The following is a 15,152-nucleotide window of genomic DNA, read 5'->3' on the forward strand; positions in this document are numbered from 1 at the left end:
TAGAAATTTCCTACATTGGGGCAGTGCTCAGATAATAAATGCCCATGAGTCATACTAGCTTCTGATTCTGGAACCATGAGCTTTAAAGAGTTTGCACAGAGGGGCTAAGAATCTACTATAGTTATCCGTACTTCATGGGGTTCCACAGACACTCTTACCTTCATCTGGACACAATCTAGGCGTGACATGTCCTAGGGCACTGGCTTTTAGTGCTGCATTGCCTGTCTTGGGCTCCATCTCTTCTCTCTCACCTTTATGACTCACACTGGTCTACAAGTCTGAAGTGTGACAGCAAAGCTGGTGCTTGCAGTCACCTGGCATGGTGCTTCTCTATCAAGTTCTGAGGGTACCCTTAGAGACTTTCAGTATGACCTCCTTCCTTCTCCGCTTCATGTTGATTATTTGCAGATTAGTCTGTGTAAAATCTGTGCAGTTTCTCTTCTTATCTATCTATCTATCTATCTATCTATCTATCTATCTATCTATCTAATCTATATATTATCATCTATCTATCATCTATCTATCTATCTACCCACTTACTTATGTATGTGTCTGTGCATATGTGTGCAGATGTGTATGTCCTTGTGTACATGGAGAGGCTAGAGAAAGACATCAGGTGTCTGGAAGTGAAGGCATAAACAAATGACTAAATTAGCCCACTCCATGGGTGGAAAGGAAGGGTTATTTGGGGATATTGAAAACTGCCACAGCTTTCTCTTGGGAGAGGGGCAAAAAGAAAAACCAAAAGGTGAAAGTCTTACAGTTTTAAAGAAAGAAGTGTTATGGGGAGCAGGGTGTGGGTTCTGTAAACTGGAAGTTAAAGTTGGGGGTGGGGGGGTTGAGGGCCAGAAGAGCCTGGGAGCTACTGTGGCAGCTTTGATATGTGTTACACGTATGAGCAAACAAGGAACTAGATGCTTTAGTCAGCACGGGGCAAGATAATGGAAGTAGTGGCTCTTCCTGACAAACAGAAAGCTGCTTCACAAGTTTCCGTGGAATGCTGAGTGTAAGCCTTTGCGGATCCACTAGCAATCCTTCTGTTTATCTGGTCAGAGTGAACATGAGCTGAGGCCAGACTGTTGTTTTAGAGGCTACAGACCCACTTTGGACATGACAGTGTTCTCTTCTGCCACTCTCCACCTTATTCCCTTGAGATAGCATCTGTCACTGAAGTTGGAAACTCAGTGTTTTGTCACTAAGCCAACAAGCCCAGAGACTCCTCTACTTCCACTCTCCCCAACATGCACACACAAACACACACACACACACACACACACACACACACACAGAGAGAGAGAGAGAGAGAGAGAGAGAGAGAGAGAGAGACAGAGACAGAGACAGAGACAGAGACAGAGACAGACAGAGACAGAGACAGAGATGGGGGGGAGGTGGAATCTGGTATTACACTACTTGTGGAAATGCATGGCTTTTTACATAGACGACCAAGTGCTCCTACCCTCTGGGCCATCTCTCTAATCATGTCCCTTTCTTATTATAGAAAGCATACCCCTGTGGAGGAATTGCTGGCTGCCTTCAAGTCATGCTGTGGCATCAGTCACCTGCTTGCAAGATCTTAGCTCAGGATTTGCAGCTGGAAGACTAAAGCCAACTGTTAGGTTTTCTAAGTTGTCTGGGGAGAGGGACTTCCGGCAAACATCTTTGTCAGCGCCTCAGACGGATTGCACATCACAGCTATGGGGAAGCTCCTCTGAAATCCCAGAGCCTCTGCAGCATCCACATACTGAGATGTCAGACAGACCCGAGTCTCATCCCCAGCCCTTATTACCTGTATACTGGAGATACAGAATTGACCAACTGATGGGATCAGGCCAAGGGATGACCATCCAGGGTTTGCGGCTCATGTCAATGCTGCCGCACCTGCTCAGAGGGGGAAACTGTTCCTGAGACAGTGACCACCACACAGCTTATGGAGTTGCAGTCACCTAAGCTGGCATATTATGGTTCATAGCGGAGCCACAGAGGTTTCTAGGATGCTCCACAGCCACTCGTGCTGATAAGAAAGCTGAGACCTAGAGAGACAGACTCAAGCTTTGTCAGTGAGGTCACCACTGTCTCAGCTTGGTACTATGGGCTTGAGGATGGGAATCCATCATGTGGCAAGAGATAGAAGATGAAGATGAAGATGAAGATGAAGATGAAGGATGTAGCCCTCAGTTGGTTGAATTCTAGATTAGCATGGGCAAAGTCCTGAGTTAGTCCCCAGAATATCATAAATTGAGTGTTATGGTATATCCATAGTCCAAGTACTGGGGAGGAAGAGACTGAAATCAGAAGTTCAGGATCACCTTTGATTATATTGGAAATTTGAAGCCAGCCTAGGATATATGAGACACTGACTTAAAAAATAATAACAAAAAACCCAGAGGGTGTCTCTGGCCTAGTTGCCTGTGACTTCTTCACCACATGTGACCCAGGAGAGGTGGACTCACCCATGTCTCCCAAGCCTCTTTTGCCAACAACAAGGCTATGAAGTTCCTGCCCTGGTGTAGAAGTTCCTGCACCCAACCCCCAACCTTAGGTGATGCTACCCTAGAGTCCTCTTGGTTTGATAACCATTACTACCCTTTCTTTCTGGTTGGATTATTTTTTGCTGATCTCTGGAAGATCTTTTCAACAATTTCCTCAGGAGCACATGGTAACATCTAGGGAGGAGGGCGGTCAGAGAGAAGGGGTGGGAGCGGGGGAGACGGGCCTGGGGACTTGCCTCCTGTCATTGAGCCTAGATCTGGAATAAGGCAAGGAAGGCCCTAAAACGTTTTCCAATGGAGTGTCTGCTGTCGGTTTTCAGGTGTTATTGCCAAGTCCTAGGCGGGCCCACCCTCGGCTCACTTATCTCCTTAAACAACTCTGCTCCTCACAGGAGCCACCCTGGTGCCTGTCACTGACCCTTGTCCATCAAAGCCTACTAGAAACTCTGCCTGCTTTCCTTCAGGCCACTCAAGCTCTCATAAGCTGTGCCAGTCGGATGATGGTGGCCACCTCCTGCCCCTTACTGTCACTCTGTCTCTCTTACTTCCTACAGATTTCCAATAGTAGTCAGGTTACTTAACTGGGGCCTTGACTCCCTAGACATGATGCTGGCTTACACTGGCCTCTCAACCCTCCTTTCCCTTATCCCCAGAGCCCTGGACCACACTGGGCATCTTTTCCTTTCATGCTGTTGCCTGCAGTGCTGGTCTCTTTAACTTCCCCTGGGAACAGGGGCTGGATGATGCCACATCTGGCTGTCACTCAGTCGGTTGCAGCCTTTCACAGAATTGCACCTTTGCTTGCCTTGCTTTGCGTTTCACTCGCAGTCCAGTTTACTTCTGTGTTTCGAGCCTTGTTTTTTTGTTTTTGTTTTTGTTTTTTGTTTTGTTTTGTTTTGTTTTTCTCCTGGTAGGATATGCATTCTGGGAAACAAGGAATTTCTTTGTTTCTGTCCTTCTTCTATTAGGCAGTACTCTAGTTTGCTTTCTGTTGCTCTGATGAAACACTCTGAAAGCAAGCTGGGAGAGGGAAGGCTTTCTTTGGCTAAGGCCTCCATGTTACAGGCCATCACTGAGGGAAGTCAAGGCAGGAACCCAAGCAGAACCCTGAAGTAGATATTAAGGAAGAATGTCGCTTGCTGGCTTGCCTACAGATTCATGCGTACCTAGCTTTCTTATAAGTTCCAGGCCCATCTAGAGACAGCGCTGCCCACAGTGTGGTGTGCTGAGTCCTCCCAAGTCAATTGGCAATCAAGGCCAGCCTCCACAGTCGTACCTACCAGTCAATCAGATTGGGCAATCCTCTTAATTCCCTTATCAAGTGATTCTGGACCGTGGAACACTAGCAGTTAAAGCTAACTTAGAACAGGCAGCTTAGTGTAAAGTAGCCTGGAGGTCTGAGATGGGGTACTAGCAAGGCTGGGTTCTGGCAGAGGTTTGAGGAGGTACTCACTAGGTTATAGACTGTCGATTTCTCCTTGTAGCAGAGTAGTAGATCACTTGCTCTTATAATATCATTTATGAGGGCTCCATCTTCTGACATGCTCTTCTCCTGCAGGTGAATCAACATATTAGAGGTTAATATGTCCACTAACTGGGAATGGAGGCACAGTGGGCCCAGGAAATCCCTTCACTGCACTGTCCCGGCTCACTTTCCTGCACCCCAGACAGCACCTGCACATGGTGAACCCTCAGTTTAAAAAAAGTGGTGAGTGGGTACCAGGATGAACGGACCCAGGGACGCCGGTGCGAAGTTAGACACCCAGCCTAGTGTTTGCCTCCATCTTGTCAGTGACCTCTCAGCCCAGCGTTGCGTGGCAGTTGTGTTTCCATCCAAACCGGTAACAGAGACCAGGTGCTGTCCTGAATGTTCCTCTTTCTCTTATCTGTGAGCAGCAGATACATCATGGAGCAGCAAGGCACAGCGGTGTGGAGTTAGAATGGTCCAAAACGTGTTTTACTCTCTTAATGAGGCCACCTCCAGATGAACCTGGGCCTTATCACCCTGGGCCAGAGTTTTCTCTACGCTCACTTCTCACCTCATTTCCTTGTTCCCTGGGGGTTTCCCCACTCTGCTTTGCACTCTACACATGCCTGAGGTTTGTGAGCAAGGTCGCTGGGTCTTCTCTTCCCATTTCCTGGCATTTTCCACTAATGTGCCACTATGCCACCTCTGAGCTGTTCACTGAAGAGGCTCCCCAGGAGCATTTCTGGGATCTGCTTTTGGTCAGGCAGGCAAGCGTATGTACGTCCACCTGCCATGGCTGTGCTGAGCAGAAGGGCTGCCCATTCCAGAAGAAATATCTAGATTTTTCCCAAACATTTGAGTCTGAGAACATAGTATAAATCCTGTCATTTTGAGGGGGCTTGGGGTGGTGAGGGACATCTTTTTCCTTTTCAGATGCGATCCAAGACCCTTTCTGGTGAAGTCCTTCGAAGCATTTCCCAACAGACTTGGGAGCTTTAAACAGAATGCTGCCTTCCGTTAGGGAATTTGGGGAAAACAAAACAATAAGAGCAACAAAGGAGGAGAGCGAAGGGGCCAGCCCAGAATTCCATCTGCTCCAGTTTGTCCCTGCGACGATAAGATCTGTTTCATTTTCTCCCTTGTTCCTGGTGCTGGGCTGTGTCTTGACATCCCCGACATGAAACGTGCTTCGTTCTGCCCACAGCAGCTCAGAACCATGCCAAACAAGAAACACGGGCTGCCTTGGTGCCTGGGGTCCTCGCCTGTGATCTTTACCCACAGGCATCCGCCCCTCTGTGGATCCCCGACAACAGATGCCCCATTAACTCAGCAATGAGCCACCAGAAGGGCATATCAAATTAGAGAGAAAGATAAAAGACCCTTGCTTTTCAAAGTGAGGGCCAAAGAATAACAGTTGTACAGAGAAGGGTGTGGGCTCTTGGTAAGAGTTGGCCCCGTTGTCTCCCGGACTCGGTACCAGGACTGTGCTCCCTGCCAGCCACCCCCACTCGCCTGTGATGCTGTGGATAAGTGTGAGGTGACAGGCCTGGGGATTTGTCAATGATGGGTAGTGATGGTGGGAACAGAAGTGCCACATCCAAGATTTCAGCCTTGCTTTTCTCTGTCAGACCAACAGTACCCTGTTAGCATCTGCTGGAGAGGTAACCACAAAGATGCTAAATTCCAAATCTGTCTGTCTGTCTGTCTGTGTGTTGAGAGAAGACTATGCTGGATCTTCCTTGTCTCTTCCTACCTAGACACTGGTTATCTGTCAATCATTTAGTCAGCATTGGTTAAGTGTGTGTGCACATGTGCTTTGTGAAAGTGTGGGAACACACATGTGCATTTTTGTGGTACAGTTGTGCACATGTACCTCTATGTCTGTGCTTGGATGTGTGTGTGTGTGTGCATTTGTACAGGAATGCATACATGTGCACATCTCCCTCTTCTACTGACTTGGTCATGTGGGAGGGTCTTGGGTTTAAGGAAGGCTTCCTAGCCTCAGGTGGGATTTAATGTGAGTTTAAGGGTGCCAGTGGCCTCTAGATTCTTGTTTTATGAGCTGGGGGAATAAAAGGAATTTTATTATAGATTTCATAGGTTGGAGCTTAAGAGGAAGGAGGCAGAGCTGAGATGTAGCAGGAGCAGCTTCCCGAAGATGGATCCCAGGAGGTCTCACCTTGGAGTTAAAAAGGCTTTTCTGGAGTGCGGACAAGGATACACTGGTCAGTGGACAATCCATGGGTTTCCCACCAGCTTCTGTCACATCCTTATGAGTAGCCTCCAGGCAAGGGTGGGTGTTCATCTGTGGAAAGAGAAGCCAGACTTCCCTAGTGTTTTTAAAAATTATGGTGTCCTTTGTGCATTTCCCCCACCATGCTGGCAATAGAATTCAGGTTAATACACTGCGAGCTGAGGTCTCAACAGTTCCAATGTAGTGCTGTGAGCCGAGATGGTTTCTGGAGAGTCAGTGGTTTCAATTCATATTGGTTTTCCCTGGTTGTGGTGCCAACAAAGGATGGTGGCCACAGTAGTAACAGGGTGGACGGATTCATGATCAGGGTAGTTAGTTACAAAGGCAAACAGGCAAAAGGCAGAAGCTTCTTCCCACAGACAGTGCAGTATTTGGGTCACCACTGGAAAGGACTGCCCTTAGCCTGAGGCTTCCCACTTTGATGGCTTAATCAGAAAAATCCTTTATGGGTGTTTTTTACTTCACACTCAACTTCATTACATAAGGATACATTTTTAATGTGTTTATTAACAATTTACCCCAAATCTACAGGTAGCTAACCTAGCCTCAGAGATACCACAGTAGACGCACATAGTAGATGCTCTTACAGAACTTTCTTGAGGATGTAAAGCAAGGACACCTCTCTGCTTGAATTGCTGTTAAGTACCCAAACAAGAGACATATATTTTAACATGGTCTATAGTATTTTTAAAACAAACAGTAGGTAATATGGTGATCAAGGATGCATACATGTACACATGTATGTATATTATATATGTGTGTGCCTACTACTTGTGTTTGTGCCTAAAAGGTGACATTAACTATTGATAAAGCCACTGTCATCATAGGAACTTAAAGCCATATTCTGCTCCTATATTGTTTGATGGCACATACTTGGCAAATAATTATTACAGGAAATACAATGCAATGAAAAGGAGTCACACTATGAGAGGGTGCTTCTCTCTATCAGGGAGATCATACTTTGGGGGAAGGAAGGATAGAGACAAAGTAAGACTGGCTGTTAAATGCTCCGACAAATGGATCATGACCCTAACCAGGAAAGAAAGATCAGTTCAAGGACAAGAAAACACAGCCATTCCTTGAGTACAGCAGACAAGGAAGAAATGACAATGATGGAGAAAATTTAAGCAAAAACAAAGGAAGTGGAGAAAATTTGTAATAAAAATAAACTCCAAACTTCCAAAGGTTATCAGAAACAGGACCTTGTGAACTGAATGACCTCTTACCAAATACTGAACAGTAGGGAAATTAATCTATTTTTTAAAAAGCTGTGCCTTCAAAGAAGACATGTATTTAAGTCAGCCTTAAAACCTATTTGCAGAAGAAAGCAATTTTGCAGACCCACCTAGAGCAATCTAGAGCAACAAATTCACATCACTGAAATACATGCAGATACGGACATCCGCGCCCAGTGAGGATAAGTGCCCCTTATTTGAAAAGAATTAGGGATCAATGCTGTGGAACGGAAAGACCTTAAGCTTGGTCTCTTCAGCAAAACCAGAATTGGCTCAACCACTCGCCTCCTGATGAGGTTGGGGTAGTGCTCAGACTTTGTTCATCACCCGGTGTGAGCATGAACAGAGTGAGTGTGGTCCTACCAGTAATCAGAGAATACGGTTTCTCTTGTTACTCGACTTTCAAAGAGTTGCTTAGTCAGGAGCTCTAAAACTTGACCATGCCCTCGAATATTTACTGATTCAGATCTTGAGAGCAACAGGAGTCAAGTGTCTGTGGCTTTGCTTCGGCTCTTGGTTTGTTTTTTAGTTTTGTTTTGTTTTTCTTTTTCTTTTCCACCAACCTCTCTCAAGTAGGAGTTCTATAAGAAGTACTTCATTGTGTTCAGGAAGAAGCCACCAGAGTTGCCCAAAACAGAGCGGAAGGTCGTTGTTTCATCAAGCTGTGATGCTGGAGGCTCTGATGGGCCTGAAGTGACTCAGAGCGTGTTCTCCAGGCCTTTCCTTTAGCAGCTTCTCTTCCTCTCATCTCCAACGTTACTCACTGTTCTTCTGGACAAAAACTGGTCCAATCTGAATTTTCCCTTCCAACCTTGCTTTCTGGCAACTGCCTAAAAAAAAAAAAAAAAGGACAAAAATCCACTCAGATTGTCTTTCTCAGTTACTTCTCTATCAGATGTTCAAATGTATATATATTTTTAAAGATAATCTCCCGTGGGAAAACTGGCTCCACCCCTAGTCATGAGAGCCGGCTGTCCCTCCCCTCACTGGCTGCAGCAGCCAGGAGAATGGGCCATGCACCTCACATGGGCAGCACAGTAGAACAGGCTCTGGAGATTAAGGCATGGATGGACCATCCTCGAGGGCATGAGAGTAGAGAGCTGGGTCTGCCCCTTGCCAACTGCAGCACTGGTGAGCTATCCTGTCTGGGGCAGAGGTCACTCTGGTGGTGCAAGCACAGGAGAACCTGCAGGCTGACCAACTTAGCTACCTTCCAGGCTACCCCAACGTCAACCTCATCTATGATCTGCTGGAGGGCAACAGGAAAGGGCTGGTCCTGCACATCAAAAGATGCTAGATCTCCATGACACAGGACAACAGCAGGATATCCAAGAGGAGTCCCCATGAGGATCCGGTATTGATGGTGTAGCAGAAACCAGAGGCCTCAAACAGATCAATGATTCATTTCAATGAATATTTGCAAGTAAAGATGTGTGGACCACTGTGTGATACAGAGGGTGGATAAGAAGGAACAGGGAGATGGGTGTGATTGGGGTACATGGTGTGAAATTCATAAAGAATCAACAAAACATTTTTTAAGATAATCTCTTGTATCTTCTTGATGAGCAGTTGTGGTTTCTTATCCCTTCTAGGATCCCTGGGTCATAGGAGACAGACAGTTTCTGAAGGAACACACACACACACACACACACACACACACACACACACCGTGCATGCCAACTTCCTCAAAGGAAGCTGTATGTATACACACAGCAGAGGGGCTTTTATTTGAAATGGGTGTGGGGAAGAGATGTGAGACTGGCCATGGAGATGGAAGGGGCTGGAAAGCTGGAACTGCCTGTCCTGCCCGCTGTTACTTCTCTGCACTTGACAGTCTGGGTGAAGCCAGAGTGGTGGTATCTGGATCCTGAAAGTGTATCTCCTTATAATCCTGTAGCCAGAGAGGATGTCACCCCAATGCATGGATTCCAGTCAAAGCAAAGAATTCTGATTAGCTCAGCCTGGCTTCAATGCCATTTATAATGCACATTATACTGGCCATTTGTCACATTTTGTTTGAGCTCACTGAGAAGCTGACTCTGTAAGCAGAGCTAGAGCTGGTCCCCTACTTCCAACCAAGGCCCTTGTCTTGGGATGGGATGACCTCACGTTTGACAGGGAGGGAAGACAAGAGCATGACATCCCAAGAATCAAAACACTATGCCCTCGAGAACAGCTGAAAGGTAAAATATCCCAGACGTTCCTATTGCTTATCCCATGATTTAAGAACACCTTAGCTGTTCTTAAGAGCTGAAAATTCAGTCATGGGAAACTCGGCCTGGGGAGAACGACGAAAAGGGAAGTCCAGCTGACTGCCACGTCCTCCCCAGTCGGTTTCTGATGGGTGTTCGTAAAGCCCCGGATTTGGTGCTGTTGCTTTCTGCTGTTATTTGCTTTTTCAGTTGAAACTTCACCTAAGGGACACTCTGCTCTGCACAGGGTTCTCTCTGTTGAGAACCTGAGATGATGCTTCAACAGAGTTTTGTCACTCTGCCAGAAGTTTTGAGTGCCTAATTAGATGCTAGTTTGCTCTCTGTCTGTCTGTCTGTCTGTCTGTCTGTCCGGCTCTCTGTCAGTATGTAGTCTGGCCCTCTGTCTGTCTGTCTGTCCATCTGTGTCCATTTGGCCCTCTGTCTACCGTTATTGATTCTTGTACTTTGTCTTGATAGTTAATAAACTCATTGCCTCAAAACTGAAAATATGGTCATTTTAGATCTTTCTCAGTACTGTAAGAACACCAACGTCTAGGTCAGAGAACCATGTGTGAGGCCAAGAAGACACAGTTAAACAGGAGAATAAGGATCTCATGGAATGGCTGGAAGTGCTGTCCTGGACAGCAGAAGTCACTGATGTCTACTTTTCATGGTCACACAATTTGTTTTTGCCTTAGCCTATGTTGCACTGAGAAGAATTTTTATTATAGTATCCTTTCAGGTCTTCTAGGTGCCATAACCACCTTTCTTGCCCCGGCTTTTGCCCACTTTAGGTATCTCCTTAAATCAAACACCTCATCCAGATACCACCCACAGCCATAAGCTTCAGAGATTTCACTGAGGCCGTGGTGTGCTGATGTGCTATCCTCTGGAGTGGTTGGTGGCACCAGGCTATAGCTGCATTCTTGCTGGTGGTCATTTTGCCTACATGTAGAGGGAGCATTTAGAGCTGTGCTGACAGTGGGAGAAGCTTCTCAGAAAAACCTAATAGTGGTCCAAAATGCACATGTCATGGCATTGGGTCAAGTGACTATTGCTTTCTTAGCTAGCCTTAAATTATTCATCCTTTCCCAGAAGGAAATGAGAGACATCATCTTGAGAACCATCTTAACTAGAGCTTTTATTGCTGTGATAAACACCGTGACCAAAAGCGACTTGAGGAAGAAAGCATTTATTTCATCTCACAGCCTGTAGTCCAGGGAGGGAGTCAAGGCAGGAACCAAGAGGCAGTAACTAAAGCGGAGGTCTTGAGGGAAAGCTGTTTACTGTCTTGCTCCCTCTGACTTGCACAGCCTGCTCTCTTAAACATCCTAGGGCCACCAACCTAGGGGTGGCACTGCCCACAGTGGGATGGGCTCTCCCACACTAATCACTAATTAAGAAAATGTCTGGCAGGCTTGCCCATATGCCAATCTGGTATGGGCATTTCCCTCAATTGAGATTCCCTCTTCCCAAATGGCTCTAGTTTGTGTCGAGTTGACGCACAACTGGCCAGTACAAGAAGGTCCCTCATGTTGTAGATGAGAAGGCCAAGTTCTAGAGATGTCACCTTAAGAGAGAGCCATGAAACCCAAAAGATCTTGTAAGGAACTCTGTGACAGGCCGCATTGACAGGAAGCCTGTCATGTGCTTCACCTGGTCATTTGGGTGGAAACACAGACTATCAGGAAACCAAAAGCATGGTTCCTATCTTATTTGAGCTTCCAGTTCATCACAACCACGGAAACTCTAAAATTGCAGCACCATATTGCGTAGTTTCCCTGAGTAAAGGACTTGGAAATTAGAGAAGTGAAGTTTGACATACAGACCTTCCCCAACTGTCTATCCTCTACACTGAGTGAGTTCTTTACAGCACAGAGGCATAACGCGCTATTTCTAACTGGCTGCTTGTTATGTGTTGCATGCAGGGCTGTGTGATGCAGCAATGAGTAAATAGTGTAACTGCCAGCCCTCTGGGCTGTGGACAGTATTAGAATCGGTTGCTATGGCCTCCTAAGGGTTAACTGAGGAAAAGAGTGAGGGATTCTAGGGCCTGTAGTTGATTTCTAGGAGTGCCTCTTTGTGGAGCCAGTGCTAAGAGAACATCTGGCACGCACCTGAGTAAATTCAAGAAGTTTCCTTTTCAATATTGAATAAATTCTGCACCTTGACTCATGGCTATTAAAGCCATGGCGGTAAGATCTTAGGCACGCATGGCAATATTTTCTTCATAAGGCCAGAGCAGTCCATGCAGTGGGAGCAGCAGTAAGCTGTTTCTATGCTCTGTATGCCAGAGCCTCTAGAGACAGCTGTCACCCACCTTCCTTCTATTCATTCTATGCACTCAGCTGGTTTTGGGGGGAAAACACGTTACATTTGGGTATGGAACACTCTTTTTTATGTTCCCAGGATCCTGATCCACTTCTTTTAACTAGTCTGTCCCTGAAAGACAAGTGCCTGGCCACCCCACATGACCCTCCCCATGCACCATGGTTGGCCAAGTCTTGTCACCCAGAGTGACTTAAGTCAAAAGCTCGTCCCGTGAGAGGGATGCTTCCTATAGGCCTGTCTGCTGTTGCCTTTGGTCCCTCCTTATGCTGCTGAAGAGAATTCATCTAAGAACTCTTGATGGAGTTGAGTGTTTACATCTCTGGCTTCCGTGTGCTACCCTAGATGCAGCTGAGCTGGGGTTGTAGGGCGTTGGGGGTGAATAGGTTCATTTGGTTTCTTGCCCCCACACATCTCCACTGTGTAGGATCTTTAAAAAGAAACCCAAGGGAATTTCACTGCTCCCCAGTACCACCAAGTATTCCCACACCATGCTCTGTCCTCTGTTTGTCCCATCATGGTGACTTCCAGTGAGTTTCTTGTCCTTGCCACGTGCGCTGTAATAGTGCCACCTCCAAGAAGTGTTCCTGGGAGGTGGAGAGGTGGCTCAGTGATTTAGTGCATGAGCTGCTCTTGCCAAAGACCTGAATCCTATTCCCAGTACCCACACAGTGGCTCACAGCCATCTGCAACTCCAGTTTCAGTTAATCTGACAGTGTCTTCTGCCTTCTGTGGGTACCAGGCATCCGTGTAGCATACAAACATACATGCAGGCAAAACACTCATATATGTATAATAAAATAAACAAGTCTTTTCAAATTAAATTTAAAAAAGAAATGTTATCTTCTCCCTCAGCTGGCCTACCCAGTTCTTGGCTTCTCAGTTCTGCATTGTGTTTCCATCACAGTATCTCACTATCTAACCAAGAGGTAAAGATTGATTTGCCCTGACCTCCAAAGCGCATCCTTAAGACAAGGACTCTGACACCAGCCCTAGACCTTGGAGCAAACTGCAGGAAATGCCAACAAGAATCAGAAGAGAGAGGCAACACTGAAAGTCTGGAGCCTTGAATGGATTCTGCCTGTGGAACATGTGACCTCTCAATCCACGGCGACCTTCTGTGGACAGTGAGAGCTTTGTGGGCACAGGGAAGTGCACAGAAGAAAGCTCTTGTTTGCTCTCCCATCTTTGTGCCTCATTTGGAAATGTCCTTCTAGATTAGAAACCCTTCCAGCACCTCAAACTCTGGGCAAAAGACTCTGTCAGACTGTCATTTTCAGGTCTGTGTTTCAGAGTGTCCAATGTGAGTCAAGGAGCCCTCGATGTCTTTTCTGAGTATTGGGTTGTCTGTTTCTCCCAGAAAAGTAGCACTTGGAATGAATTTATCTCAGCATTCTCAAGAGAGATGATAGCAAATGTCCTGATTATGTTAACCTTACAATGAATTGAACTAACCACTAACCTCACAAAACTAAGAGATAGATGTGGACCTTAACTGGGCTTGACTGCTTTTAAAGCACTGGGTGTTAAACTGAATACCACTTCTATTTTGTACTAGGTAAGTGTTCTACCACTTGTATTTTGAGACAAAGCCTACCTATGTAGGCCAGACCTCAGACTTTAGTCTTCCTGCCTTAGGCTCCAAAGAAAGCTCGGAGCACAGATGTAGCTACCATCTTGGCACAGTCCTGTTCTGAAGTATTTGTAGGGAACCTAACCAAATCATAACACTTCTAACAACAGAGAAGTTTGGCTGGGTAGTACCTGATATCCTGGTGGATGTAATCTAAAATAGCCTGTCACCAGCAAAGAATTTCCTCAATGTTTATTTCTTAAATCTCTAGGAACTGCTACAGGAGGTGTAGGTAGGGGCGAGGGGCTGGTACATGCTTTTAATCCCAGAGGCAGGCAAATCTGTGGATTCAAGGCTAGCTTGGTCTGAAGAGCAAATTCTAGGACAGCCAGGGCTACACAGAGAAGCCCTATCTCAAACAAATAATCAAGCAAACGAACATCTCTAGGAATGACATTCTATTTCATAACCCATGTATATTTTTTCTAGTGTTTTCTAAATATTCTCTGTTAATATTATTAACTATTTTTACAGAAAAATCAATGCTCTGGATTGCTTTGTTTGGCTGTACCAAGATTCCATGTGTCTTCCAGCTCATGCCAGTCAGCTCCCAAGATGAAAGTCACAGGTGCTCTTAACATGTGGGAGACACATCTGATAGAGATTTAGCTGCACGCCTTCTCTTCCCACTCTCTGGATCACTAAGTGCCCACTGCCGTTAGCCTTGGGATCCATGTTGAGAAGAGGCAAGAAGGGGCTGGAGAAATGATTCAGCAGTTAAAACACTGGCTGCTCTTCCAGAGGACTTGGGTTCAATTCCCAGCACCCACATGGTGGCTGGCTAACATCTGTAACTTCGGTTCTGTGGGATTTGATGCCCTCTTCTGGCTTTCTCAGGCATGGCATGCATGTGGTGCACAGACACACATGGGGATAGAACACTCAGTTGCAGTTGAGATAAAAATGCATCTTCCTCAGGGGTTAGTTGACATCTGATGGTCGCCGAGCATCCTTCTTAAACTCAGGGATTGCCCCGACTATTTTCCTGCCTGTTTTGGTCTTCACGTCTGTTAGTTTTTTACTAAGGCTGTGGCCAATGATGTGGATCCTGCTGAAGACCTTGACATGCTGAAGGTATGAATGTTGGTATCTTCCTTAAAGTAATGGATTTTCCCAGTCTTTCTGCCTGATCACACAGAAGCTATGCCACTTTTTAAATTCTTCTCTGCCTCTCAGCATAGTGCCAGCCACCCAAGTTTTATCTTCCTGTTCCTGGATTCCTGTGGGCTCTTTTTTCTTCTCATGAACTTTCTTTCTGAATTGCCCTGGAGAAGTGTCAGCACCTACTGCCATGCACACCCCCTTCTTTCACTCCATTAAGCCATAAAGGATGCTCAGTGGTGCTCTGAGAAGTGAGATGGTTTTGTCTGTTCTGATGTTGCATCTAATACTTGACATACCCAGATGTTACAGGCCAATTGGCATGGCTTCTTGATGCAATAGAGAGAAGTGATAAATATAAGATATCTAAGCCTGCTGCCATAGCACAGCAGACTGCCTTCTGGAACGCTTGCCTGGTTTCGTAGGTATAAGAAGTGCAACATGGAACAACT

Source organism: Acomys russatus, chromosome 4, assembly GCF_903995435.1.
Source record: "Acomys russatus chromosome 4, mAcoRus1.1, whole genome shotgun sequence".
Taxonomy (NCBI): Eukaryota; Metazoa; Chordata; class Mammalia; order Rodentia; family Muridae; genus Acomys; species Acomys russatus.